Source organism: Magnolia sinica, chromosome 11, assembly GCF_029962835.1.
Source record: "Magnolia sinica isolate HGM2019 chromosome 11, MsV1, whole genome shotgun sequence".
NCBI lineage: Eukaryota > Viridiplantae > Streptophyta > Magnoliopsida > Magnoliales > Magnoliaceae > Magnolia > Magnolia sinica.
In genome coordinates, this window is record NC_080583.1 from 45,051,255 (window position 1) to 45,065,088 (window position 13,834).

General features: G+C 41.1%; 1 pseudogene; it reads left to right on the forward strand.

Moving 5' to 3' along the window:
* The first annotated feature begins 11,385 nt into the window (after positions 1 to 11,385).
* Positions 11,386 to 12,624, forward strand: LOC131218357 (probable carboxylesterase 15; annotated as a pseudogene).
* The last annotated feature ends 1,210 nt before the right edge of the window (positions 12,625 to 13,834 follow it).

The window sequence follows — 13,834 nt, forward strand, 5'->3', positions numbered from 1 at the left end:
CATCTGGGTCAGATTAGTATTTTCAAGTTTACTGGTTTCTAATAACTTTATTACTCCTAACTTGTTTTGAGTTTGTCGCTCTCTTTAACTTAACTCTGTCGATGAATTATGTGTGTTGCTTATTCTATGTTAACTCTTATATATCACATTGATTATTTCTCCTCAGCCATCTATTTTGTGCTTCCTTTGTCCTATTGTGACAAAAAGGGGGAGCATGGATATGTTATATGTTATATATGGATGTTGTCATGAGGAGGGAGTAACATTGTTTTGTATGATGTCTTTTAGAGTATGTTACTCAGGGGGGGTATGTGCAGTGGTGTGCAAAGGTGGACTGAATATTGATTTACAAGTCTGTAGGATGCTGGTTGATAATAACTAGTTTACAAGTCTGCAGGATGCTGGTTGATAATAACTGGTGCATGATTCTTTAATCGGATATTCTGTGTTATGAAACATATCTTGAAAGTGTGTTTTGTCACTAATTTGAGAAAGGGGGAGATTGTAAGTGCCATAGTTTATATCCCTTTGTGTTGTCAAATTTGTGGTGCCAAAGATACTGTTATGAAGCTTGCATCTGTAAAGAACAATGCTCTACTCAAGATCAACTTAGGGTGACAAGCACTGTTCATAAGTCAAGACTCGAGAAAGTGAGTTTGTTATCAAGATCTCAAGATGCATTCAAGTTCTACCTCAAGATCTCAAGAGGCTTTCAAGTTTGAGCTCCATTAAGACTTCAAAGGTCACATGTCTCCTACGTTCAATGTCCTTACTTCACTCCTGAGGTATGACTGACCTTAGGTTAACCTTTAGAGTAGGTCATTTTGGATACATAATTCATATGTTTTCTATAAGTGGCCTTGGTCTGTTCTAAGACTAGTCTTGGACTTTGTTCGACTAGTCCTAGCACTGCTTCGACTTGTCTAAGAAATTCCTAAATCAGTCGTAAGTTTGTTACAAAAATCAAAAATTTTTTGTTAGGCTTCGACTAGTCCTGGGGACTGTTCGACCAGTCGTAGGAACAGTGTCGACTGCATATTCGACCAGTCGTAGACTTACGACTCAATGTACAGCGCTGAAAATCAATTTGCTTCGACCAGTCGTGAGAACCTACGACTAGTCGTAGGAGACCCACGACTAGTCGTAGACCACCTACGACCAGTCGTAAAATTGCCAAATCTTATCACGCCTGAATTTTTCAAATATCTGTTGGTTTTACGATCAGTCGTAGAGGTCCTTAGACCAATCGAATGTGTGATTTGCTCACCTATAAATAGAGCACGAATCTCAGAATAAAAGATGAACTTTAAGCTAAATTAATTCGGTCTTCTGAGAGATAAGTCGGTGCTCCATATAAGTTAAGTGTGCATATTTAATATTCTCTTTCTTTAGCTTTCTTAATTGATTTTGTTTCTTGCATTCCAATCTAATCTGAAAAAGAGGAATTGTTGTTTTCCTTTTTCTGGAATCAAAATCAATTAGAGCTAGCCCTTCTGTTTTAATTTAAAATCTATTAGAACCTAGAACCATTATAAAGTGAGTATTGAACATTAAACTTTGACATTCAAATCTCTACTCCGACTTCGTTCTTCTGGGCTGCTACAACGAAGGAGAAAATCAGGTGTTTTACAATTTATGTAATTTACATTGTTTGGTTTTGTTTGAGGTTAAGCCAGAAAAATCTCAAAATTGTTGGTTATCTGAGGAGAGCTAGAAAACTCAGAAGTGAGGGTTTTTGAATTGTGTAAGCCCTTTGAAAAAGACATAATTGTGAAGGTTTTGGGTGAACCTGTGAAAACCTATTTGATAGTGAACACTAATATACCCTGTGTGAGGATATTAGGAGTGGAGTAGCATTCTGTGTGGCTATTGTTTAACAGTTGGTGAACACACAGGCGAACCACTATAATTCTTTGTATTGTGGATGTGTGATTTATATTTCCTATCTTTTATCATTCAGAATTGTGGAATGTATGTGTGGATGTGAATATTGTAAATTTTACATTTCAAGCACAGTGGGAATGTTGTAATAATTTAGATTTACATTTCAGCATTATATTTTTGCTATCTCTTTATTATTACGTTGAGCTTCAGTTTCTCTATTTGTTCTAGAAATAAGGTTGTCCTACCATAAACTTTGGTTTTTGGTGTAAGGTTGTCCTTAGAACAATTTGTGTTTCTATTTCTCTATTTTAGGTTGCTTTCCATTCCTATTCTGTGATTGCTATCTATTCTTTATTTCATATTCCGCTGTATTTATTTTTAAATTTGGCATAGTCCTATTTACCCCTCCTCTAGGACATATAGCTTGGCCATTTCACACTCGACTGGTCGAGCGGCCCTATACAGATGTGGCTCCACATCTCAAAAATATCCTACTTGGAGACACAATGCCATAATCCTTCGTCTTCTACATCCGGAGTGCACCACCTCCCCATCTTCAAGCCTAAAGACCAATCAAAGCTGAATAGAGCTTTGACTTCTCCTATGTGACCGCTTTGGTTAGCATATCCGTAGGATTCTCACTTGTATGGATCTTTTCCAGAGCAATCGATCCATCTTCCAATAATGAACGTATGAAATGATATCTAATGTCAATATGCTTGGTCCTTGAATGAGTGGCTGAATTCTTAGCCATGTTTATTGCACTATGATTGTCACTGTACAGCTTGCAATCTGCTTAGTTCTTTCCCAACTCTTCTATGAAACCTTGCATCCACACCATCTCATTGCACGCTTCTGTAGTTGTAAATATTCTTATTCTGTTGTACTGATAGATACTATATTCTATAACTGAGAGACCCAACCGACTGCATCACTACTAAGAGTAAAGATATAACCTGTAGTGCTTCTTCTGTTGTCGATATCTCCTGCCAAATCTGAATCTATGTAGCCTTGTAGCTGGATTTTCGATCCTCCATAACACAACCCTACATCCGCAGTACTTACCAGATATCTAAGGATCCACTTCACAACTTTCCAATATTTCTTCCCGGGGTTGTTCATGAACCTACCAACAACTCCTATTACTTGAGCAATGTCTGGCCTCGTGCTCACCATAACATATATGAGACTCCTAATAGCTGACGCGTATAGGACTTTAGCCATGTAATCCCATTCCTCTTGCTTCTTTGTACCTTGCTCCTTAGAAAGCTTGAAGTGTTGGTTTAATGGAGTGCTAACCAGCTTAGCACCTCAGATACTGAATCGATCAAGTACCTTAGCTATGTACTCTGCTTGTGACAAAACTAGTTTCTTGTTTTCCTTGTCACGCTTTATTCTCATGCCTAAGATTTGTTTTGCAACTCTTAAATCCTTCATGGCAAATTCTCTAGACAGTTATCTTTTGAGATCTGAGATATCCTTCATGCTTGATCTGGCCACAAGCGTATCATTAACGTACAGAATAAGGATGATGTATGATGTATCAAACTTCTTCAAATAGCAACAGTGTTCTGCATGACATCTCTTAAAACCGTTTCCCAACATGAAACTGTCGAACTTCTTGTACCACTGCCTCGGAGCCTGCTTCAGGCCTATAGACTCTTCTTCAATCTACACACCTTGTTCTCCTTTCCTGGTACTAGGTATCTTATCGGCTGATGCATATATATCTCTTCTTCAAGGTCCCTATGAAGAAAGGCTATCTTAAAATCTAGCTGCTCTAGATGTAAGTCCTCTGTAGCCACTATACTCAAGACCATACGAATCGTAGACATTTTCACCATTCGTGAAAATATTTCAGTGAAGTCGATACCTGCCTTTTGTTGGAACCCTTTCACAACTAATCTAGACTTGTACCATTTCGAAACATGATACTCCTCCTTCAGTCTGTAAACTCACTTGTTATGAAGAGCTTTCTTACCCTTATGTAGAGTGACTAGCTCCCATATACGATTAGACTCAAGAGAGTCCATCTCATCATCCATAGGCCTTCTGCCACTTAACCTATGTATTTGACTGTAATGCCTCTTCAAAACGCTCTGGTTCACCATTATTTGTCAGCAGTAGATATGTAAGGAGGGTGAGTTTCAAATCGTGGGTCTTCTCTCCCTAGTAGACCTCCTCACAAGCGGTGTTTGCATCTCTGCCTCATTATGCTCCTGTGCATGTTCATCCTGTGGTGCTGTAACACCCGTGTTTGGTAACTCTTCCAACTCTACGATTCTTTCTCATCAGCCTTATTTGTTGCACACTGTCCTTATGCATCACTTTTTCATTGAAGACTACATCTTTGCTTCTGATGATTTTCTGTTCTCTGTATCCTAAAAATGGTAACCAAAATCATGCTGCCCGTATCCTATAAACGTGCACTTCCTAGATTTCGCATGTAGCTTATTTCAGTGCTTTGCATCAATGTGAACATATGAAGTGCAACTGAACACTTTAAGATGTGCAAAGTTCACTTCTTTCTCAGTCCATGTTTCTTCTGGTAGCCCACCATCCAATGATGCTGAGAGACTTCTATTGATGAGATATGCGGCAGTATTCACAATATCTGCCTAAAACGTCTTAGGCAACTTTGCATGTAACCTCATGCTCTTGGCGCGCTCAAGAATAGTCTTGTTAATGCGCTTAGCCACACCATTCTACTGTGGTGTCCCTAGAATCGTTTTCTGATATTTGATTCCATTTGCTGCACAATACTCTTCAAACCTCTTATCACAATACTCTCCCCCATTATCTGATCTGAGACATTTTACTGTTTTACTTGTCTCATTTTCTACAATTACTTTCCACTTCTTAACTACATCAAATACATCAGATTTATACTTTAAGAAATAGACCCATAGTTTTCTATTGGCATCATCAATAAAAGAAACAAAATAACGTGAGCCACCAAGAGATGATACCTGTGTTGGTCCCCACACATCAGTATGTACAAGCTCTAACAGATGTGTCTTTGGAGTGCATCCTGTCTTCTTGAAATGTACCCTCTTCTACTTACCATACACGTAGTCCTCGCAGAATTCAAAGTTAATAGACTTCAGCCCTGGTAGCTTCCCTTTCGATAATAGCACTTTCATCCCTTTCTCACTCATATGTCTTAACCTCTGATACCATAACTGCCCATTCACTCAAGTTAATGTGACTACAAGTGAACTATACGATTTTGAAGTCACATACAAAGTACCTTCCTTCTTACCTCGAGATATCACCAAGGCACCTTTGTGATATTCCAGAAATCACTAGTGAATGTCATCACATATCTGGTATCGGCCAACTACCCCACTGAGATCAAGTTCCGTTTTAAACTTGGTACATGTCTGACATCCTTCAATTTCAAAACCGTTCCGTCTTTTTGACTTATATGAACGTCTTCCTTTCTAGCAATACCGCACGGCTCATCATCACCCAGGTGGACTCTCCCGAAGTCACTTGACAGATAATCACGTAGAACTTCCTTACACGAAGTGACATGAAACAAAGCACCCAAGTCTATGACCCAAGACTTATTCCTTGCATCAAGAGATAAGATCAATGCCTCTCTGTCACTCTCCTCACATTGATTCACTGAATCCTTCCCACCTTGAGAGCTTCTTTTTTTTTCTTAAGTGCCCTGCAATCACGTTTCATGTGCCCCTTCTTCCTGTAATGCCAACACCCGTCTTTGTCTTTCGGTCCCTTGGACTTCTTCCTCGACTTAGAACATCCTTGTTTATTGCTTCCTTTTTTCAGCGATCTTCCTCTTCCTTCAACGTTTAAAGCATTCCCTGAATCCCCTGAAACTCTCGATGTCTTTCTTCTAGATTCTTCACTGAGAATTAGACCGGCCACATCATCAAATTTCAGTTTTGTCGACCCTAAAGAATTACTCACGGTAATCACCAAACTATCCCAACTGTTTGGCAAACTAGACAAGACCAATAATGCCCTGACTTCGTCCTCAAAAGTGATGCCAACGGATTTCAATTGGCTCATAACTGCATTGAACTCGTTTAGATGTTCAGCCACGCTCCCACCATCTAACATCTTCATGTTGAATAGCTGTTTCATAAGATGAACCTTGTTGGACGCTGAAGGTTTCTCATACATATTAGCTAGAGTTTGCATTAATTCTTTTGTGGTCTTCACTTTGGATATATTGAAGGCGACGCTCTTAGACAAAAGAGTCGGATCGTTCCTAAAGCCTTCTGATTCAATAAAGACCATTCATCATTTATCATGTTCTTTGGTTTCTTCTCTTTTCCTCCTAGAGGAATATAGAGATCCTTCTGATACAGATAATCCTCCATCTGTATCTTCCAGAAGGCAAGGTTTAAACCATCAAACTTCTTAATTCTAGTCTTCCCTTCTTCCATCATCGCTCCTACTTGAATTAAACCAATAGCTTTGATACCAGTTGTTGCGCAGCACGTCAACAACGCTAGTGAACCGAGATCCAATCTTCGATCTCACCCACAAACAATAAATGGAAAGAAATTAATCTAGAGATAGAATCAAAGTATACCAAACAAACCACAAGATAAAATATACATAGAAAAACCCCAACAAGGGTAAAAAACTATAGGTGCAAACTTCTACTGTGAAGAAAACGAGATTATAAGTAATATACTAACCTTTTGCCCTTAGACGTATAGAAAAAACCCTTTGTATACATCTTAGAATACTTTTTCCATACCCTATAATAACCCTAGAACCCTTATTTATAGTTTAGGCAATTTTCCTTCCATACTCTTGTGAAACCGCCTCAAATTTACGTAGTCCGAATCAAATCCGCGAACGAATCTGCGTAACCTCGACTGGTCGAGCAGACCCTCGACCAATCGAGCATGGGTCTCGACTGGTCGAGCACCTCGAACACTAAAAATTGTAGCTCGTTGGACTTTGAGTCGAACGAACCCTCGACTGGTCGAGTGGGCCACTCGACCAGTCGAGCGACCCTGTTCAGATGTGGCTCCACATCTCAACACCTAGGTTGCCTCTCGTCGACCCATCAATATTCGACTTGGCCCAACCAACCTGCGACCTGATCCACCTCACCACCTCGAATCTTGTTCTCTGCAACGTTGGGACTTCTCTGAGCAAAGAGAGTCCAGCCACCATTTCACCCTGGCGATGGTGGCTGCACTGAAGACCCCCCATTCCTCATGGAGTTTCTAGCCCTCAAAATCTCCCAAATTATGAGGTTGGGCACCATCTTTCTATACTCTACGTTGCAGTTTCCTCCCAACACTACTAGCCATCATTGTTTAAGCCTAGCTTCAATCGAAGCGAGCACTCTGTGGAGGAATAGGTGGTCTAGATCTTCAACGTGAGGGCAGTGGCCAGGCTCTTCAGCGCAACATAGACGCATATGGAGGCCAGCTTCACACCTTTAGATTGGATACGCTCATCCATCGCAACAGCCCCATGAAGTAATCTCCAGAGGAAAGTAGCTATCTTAGGGAGAAGCTTGCCTTGCCAAACTCCATTCGCCCAGCTTCTCCTTTGAGCACCAGTTTTGCAAAGATCCCACAATTAAGAAGTTTTTTAATTGTGGGCCTTTAATCACCACTGTTCCGTGTCGTGCTTAATAAAATCACAAAAAATTCAAAATTGACGATATTTTGAAAATATCATGATAATATTGTTGAGGGCCTGTTTGGGAGCGTGGATTTGGAACCCCTGGATTCGCAACCCCTAGGATTGGAAACCCCCTGGATTGGCAATCCTCTAGGTGTGTTTGGCACCCTAGAGTGTGAATCAACTTTAATTCAAAAATACCTATACATGGTATATTTACGGGGGTTTGAATTTAATTACTAAATCAACTTTAATATCCCCAATTAGTGAGATATATAATTTTTGACACTATGGTTGTGATAAGCCCGCTAAAATATATGCTTTGCCTAAAAATGATGAAATTCCAAGTCTCAGATGGACCGCAAGCACAAGATCATGACCGAGTGACTAACCAACGATTTTTAATCGTTGATTAATATGGACAATGTTTGGATGGTGCTGGACAATATTTGGACGGTGCTGATCTACATGAACAATGTTTGGACGGTGCTGATCATAGTTAGTGGGCCATGTGCCCAGTAGAATGATAGTGTACAGTGACATACATTTATACATGCAAATATTGAAATGATTTTAGATGTAATCCAAGCTCTCACCTTGGATTACAAACCCCCTCAAAGAGGGGATTGGGAACCCCCTGGATTGGCGATCCCTAGTTGCTTTATGCAGCCAAACAACCAAGGGGATTTGAAACCCCCTCCAATCCCCTCCAATCCAAGGTGCCAAACGACCCCTAAGCAATGGGAGTAACCTCCCAACTCACTTGAAAAGAGGCGGAGAGGTGGAGGACTGCTATGTGGATCCTTACCAACTTCAGGCAATGATTTTTATTTTTATTTTTTATTATTTTTAAAAATTATTATTATTATTATTATCAGAATTTCCTCACCATCCATTTTAAGGTCCGGTACTAGTCATTGCTGGTATGTGCTAGTTGGCCTTGCATGATGCATATGTTTTGTTGATGACATTCATCCAATTTCCATATCATTTTAAAGCATGAGCTCCAAAAAAAAAAAAAGCAAATCCAAATCTCAGGTGGACCACATCACATTAAAAACTTCTCGAGGCTATAAAAGTTTTTTTTAATCAAGATGATATTTGTGTTTTCCCTTCGTCTAAGTATTTGTGATCTAATTAATAGATAAGATAGAAAATAAACATTGTTGTGGGCCCTATGAAGTTTTTAATGGTGGGCATTTAATCATCACTATTTATTATGGTGTGGTCCACCTAGGATTGGATTTGCCTTATTTTGAGCTTAGGCTCTGAAATAATTAGGAAAAATAGATGGATGGTGTGAATATAACACATGCATTATGATAGGGCCCATGGAGCGCTGATCAGCACCAGCCATTACTAACCGGTCAGTACCAAATCCTTCTAGAAACTCTTTCATATTCAAATATTTCAACTTTCATTAATTTCATAAACTCTTTCATATTCAAATATTTCAACTTTCATTAATTTCAAAAGTAAATGACATTGTTATTTTCAAAGGAAAAGAGTGGATGATCAAATGTCCAAGTATTCTGATTTAAGAGTTTCTGTTTCTACTATTTCCCATTCAAGATCAGGACCACCATACAAACAGTTTAGATAATTGAAAGATGTCCATATCAGCCAGCACCACCACATAAACAGTTTAGATCATTGAAAAATGACCCTCATCCAGTAGCTAAAATCCAAATGTGTGGTGTGTCATGACATTAGGATGCATGTCCAAGCAAACGTCCTAACTCTCTATGAAAATTAAAAAGTTCAATAAAACTAAGCAATAGAGAAAAGAGGACATGGTGTTGGATATTCAAGCAAACTTCCTTTCTTTATCCAAATTAAAATAATAAAAAACAAATGAGAAAAATGATAGAAGAAAAAAACCTGCCACGACCTGTCAGGAGTACCTTTCACAGAGCTTAAGTATGACCCACTGTAATATTTGTGAGAAATCCATCTTGTCCATTCATTTCACCTAATCATGTTAGGACATGAGCCTAAAAATGAAACAGATCTAAAACATCAAGTGCGCGTCACAACCCGAAACCCTGTAGATTAAACATCCACCATTGAAACATTCTTAGGGCTAGAAAAGTTTTGTATAAGACTAATAATAAAAGCATATGGAATATAAACATCAAGGTGGACCAAGGGAGGTTTTAAAGAATAGGCATTTCCTTATAACTTTTTCCCCTCGTGCTGCACACTTAAGTTTTGCATCTGCCTCATTTTTTGGCTCACGTGGTAATATGATCCAGCAAGTGGATAAATTGGACTTCTTTCAAACATCACGTGGGCCGGCAATCCTTGTCCTGGTATTCAAGCAAACCTCTCTGTCATTATCAAAATGAAAAAATGGGAAAAGAAAAAGAAAACATCCAAAGAAGAAAGGAGAGAATTAGGCAGCCCGGTTTAAAAATCACGTCATTTAGGTATAACCTTGTATGTTATATTTCACATAAAATACTCTCTTTTTGTCAAAATATCACTCTTTTAAAACATATGAACCGCTCAAAAGGTCGGACACACTACGAAAACTACTTTGAGTGAAAATCACGCCAATCTACTTATTAGGTGGGGCACACATGTAGTTCAATTTAGACCATTGGCTGCCCTGATTTAGACGGTGTAGCTCGCCTAATAAATGAATCAGGCCAGCCTTCACACTACAGCTGATTTCATAATTCAGACACATTTTGGATGGATCGGATAATCTAACATACGCAGCAGGTTGGTATGGAAGTGTTGCATCTGAAAGTTTACATGTAAACATTGTATGTGAACATTTCTCATATTTTTTTGGCCACACACCCCACGCGGTTTCATTTTTAATAAAATGGAGTACCGTTGACGAGTGGAAATACATATAAAAAGAGGTGAGTGGAGATGTCAATCTCCTCTTTTGATTTAGATCCCGTTGATTTCGGGTCACCCAGGTTCTATCAAGTGATTAGGGCCATCCATCAGGTCGGACCCAACTTGATCACCTATAGTGGCCCGCAAGCCTATAGTGAATATAGACTATTTATTTGATGAATCCTCCACCCTCAAGCTGTTAATGGGGACCTGGTTTGGTAATCCAAGCCGTACGTTTATCTGATGAATCCAACTGTGGATGGAACATGCCCCAAAAGATCTATAATGGGACATTACTAATACTTCAATGGAAATAAATATGATGAGCATTGGATGGCTATGATCTTCCAATTTTGAAAATAAATAAATAAATTATCTATGGTCTGTACCCACGGTAGGAACATAAATGGGCCGGCATGGGCTGGAATGAGGCTTCTCAGATACTAGATCAAGGGCTAGTCCAGCCCACTAAGCATCTAGAGCCAAGACTGACCCAGCCCACTAATTGGCACCCATTCCACCTTCACGTATCCAAAACAAGATCCAGCCCCACTAGCACTTTGTCCTCAACGGGCTGGTGTGGCCCATATAGCACTAGGACCAGGCGTTCAAGCATTGTGGCTGGGGATTGCCTGAAATTTAAGCCCCTTTATTAAGTGGGTCTGACTAGGGCTTTGTCTAGGAGCCCATGGCCCTTCCTGGTCTACTTGGGGTTTAAAGGGCATTTATTTCAATATGTCACACATGTACTCAAAATCATTCAGAAGCCCATCTTACAGGCCTTTAATCCCAAGGCCAGCATGGCCCACTTTCATACCTAATCCACGATCAGCAGAGCAAGTCAACGGTGGAAACGGAGACTGACAAACGGATATCATTCAGGAGTCCGTATCCCTTGCTTGTCACAAAACAAGATTTTCCTGCAAATTGCATTTAATCCAGCGGTGATGACAAAGTCATTGATGAGGTGGACCTTTCATAATACAGGAAATTTTTGTTTGCGGGATACGGATTCGTCATACATATCCTCAAGGATAATGTAGTCAACGGCTTCTCATCTCATTCATCTATTCCCTTATAAAAGAAAACGAGAGGTTATTACTCCGTGAAAATCACCCCAGCTTGAGGAACTGAGTCTGGAGTAGTCATGGCTTCCGAGAAGAAGGTGGTAGAAGAAGTCCCCAACTGGCTCCGCGTCTACGATGACGGCTCCGTCGATTGAACATGGACTGGGCCCACCCAAGCAAAGTTCTTGGTCACTCCCGTCCCCCCATCAGAGACGTTCATCGACGGGGTGGCCACTCGCGATGTGGTCATCAATCCATTCAGACCTCTCTGTCCGAATCTATGTACCTAAAGAGAAATGTAACGATGGTGTACGGCTTCCTATGCTCCTTCACTTCCATGGCGGCGGCTTCTGTGTTACTCAAGCCGATTGGTACATATACCACCAGTTCTACACCAAGCTCATTGCATCAGCTCCAGCCATTTGTGTCTCGGTCAACTTGCGTCTAGCTCCCGAGCACCGACTCCCCGCTGCGATTGACGATGGTTATGCAGCCCTGTCGTGGCTCCGGTCCTTAGCTAGAGCTGAACTGTTGGAGCCATGGCTTGGAACCTGAGCCAACTTCTCGCGGGTCTTCCTCATGGGTGACTCGTCTGGCGGGAACGTCGTGCATGGAGTGGCGGCACGTGCAGGTAACGAAGATTTGGAACCGCTGCGGCTAGCCGGGGGAGTGCCGGTGCACCCTGGCTTCGTCCGTGCTGAGCGGAGCCCGTCCGAGGTGAAGTTCCCCGGTTCGGCGTTCCTTACACTGGAGATGATTGACAAGTTCTTAGCTTTGGCATTGCCAGTTGGCAGCACTAAGGACGATCCGATCACATGCCCGATGGGGCCCATGGCCCCACCCATTGGAGGGCTACGGTTGCCGCCGTTCTTGGTGGCGGTGGCGGAGAGAGATCTCATGCGCGACACATAGCTGGAATACGTTGCGGAGATGAAGAGGAGTGTTAACGACGTAAATATGGTTTTTAGCTCGGGCATGGACCATTGCTTCCACTTCAACAAGATTGCAATCGACTCGGATCCGAATACGGCCATCCAAACGGATATACTGATAACTGCCGTTTCGGAATTCATTCGGATGCACTGACGGTGTGCACTGCACACTAGATTACAAGATAGATGTAGCTACAAATATATAATAATGAGAATTAATCACCTGCATGCTGCTGGTTGCATTCTAACTAATCATGCAGCCCTATCTTTCCGGTCAAATGTGTTGCTTTTCTAGGACATCTAAGCCATTTGAACAGGTGTACCCCACCATGATATTATCTGGTAGAAAAATCAGGATCATCCACTCATCAGGCTCTCCATGCCATTGAAATAAATGGATCGCTGATAGTCTGACTAGGGCTGAAAGTCGGGCGGGTTCAACCCAACCGACCTGCGACTCGACCCAACATTGGGTTGGGCTTGGGCAGCATGTATAGGGTTAGGTCTCGAGCTTGGGCTATATAAACACTGACCCAATAAAACTTGGGTTGGGCTTGCGTTGAGGTCTCGGGTTGCCCGACCCAGCCCAAACCCAATTGATATATATAAATTACTTATAAATTATAATTGAGTGTGGATTGTCTGTGTTGAAGGCACATGGAATTCCAGTGTTGTCAGGTCTCATTGGTCCACACCATTTGCGATGACTCAAGCTACAAATAGATTGCATTCTACACAACACGATTTTTAAAGGATTAGTTGTCCTATTTTTTAGCTTGTTTGTTTAGAAAAAAATGAAGTTCTTTATGATAAATAACTACATATATAATTATTAAATTATGTTGCAAAAAATAAATTTTGTATTGAAATATAATAGACTAATGTAATAATTAAAATATTAGCATGTATCCACCCGACCAACCTGATCAATCCTATGGAGCCTGCTTAGGTTGGGCTTGGTTTGAGAATTTCCAACCCGAAGTTGGGTTGGGTTGAGTTAAAGTTGAGATATAGGAACATTGGGTTGGGCTAGGGTTGAGCCACAACCCGCCCGACTTTCAGCCCTAAGTCTGACTGGATTTGGCCCATTTATGAGTGATAAACGACCTGACCATTTTAGGCGGGTCCCTTGTCCTGAAAGGTTCAGATTTACTAAACCCACGCTCACCTCTCCACGCGCGCAAACCTTGCACGGCCACACGTGCTTACAGGCACGTGTATAAAGATGGCGCCCAACATAGAGATAAGCTGTCCCTGATGGTTGGATCATCACGTGGATCACGACTCTAGGTCGTTGAATATGGATTGTGTAAGGAACTTAAATGTTAAATCGTTTTGGTATATGTGTGGCCCACTTGATGAGTTGGCTGTTGTTGGTGGGACTCACTTGAACGCTTGTTCGAATTTCCACGTGTCAGGTTAGAAGGTGTGGCCTCTTGTAGAGAAGAGGTGCGTGTGGGCCTTGCAAAGCCGCTG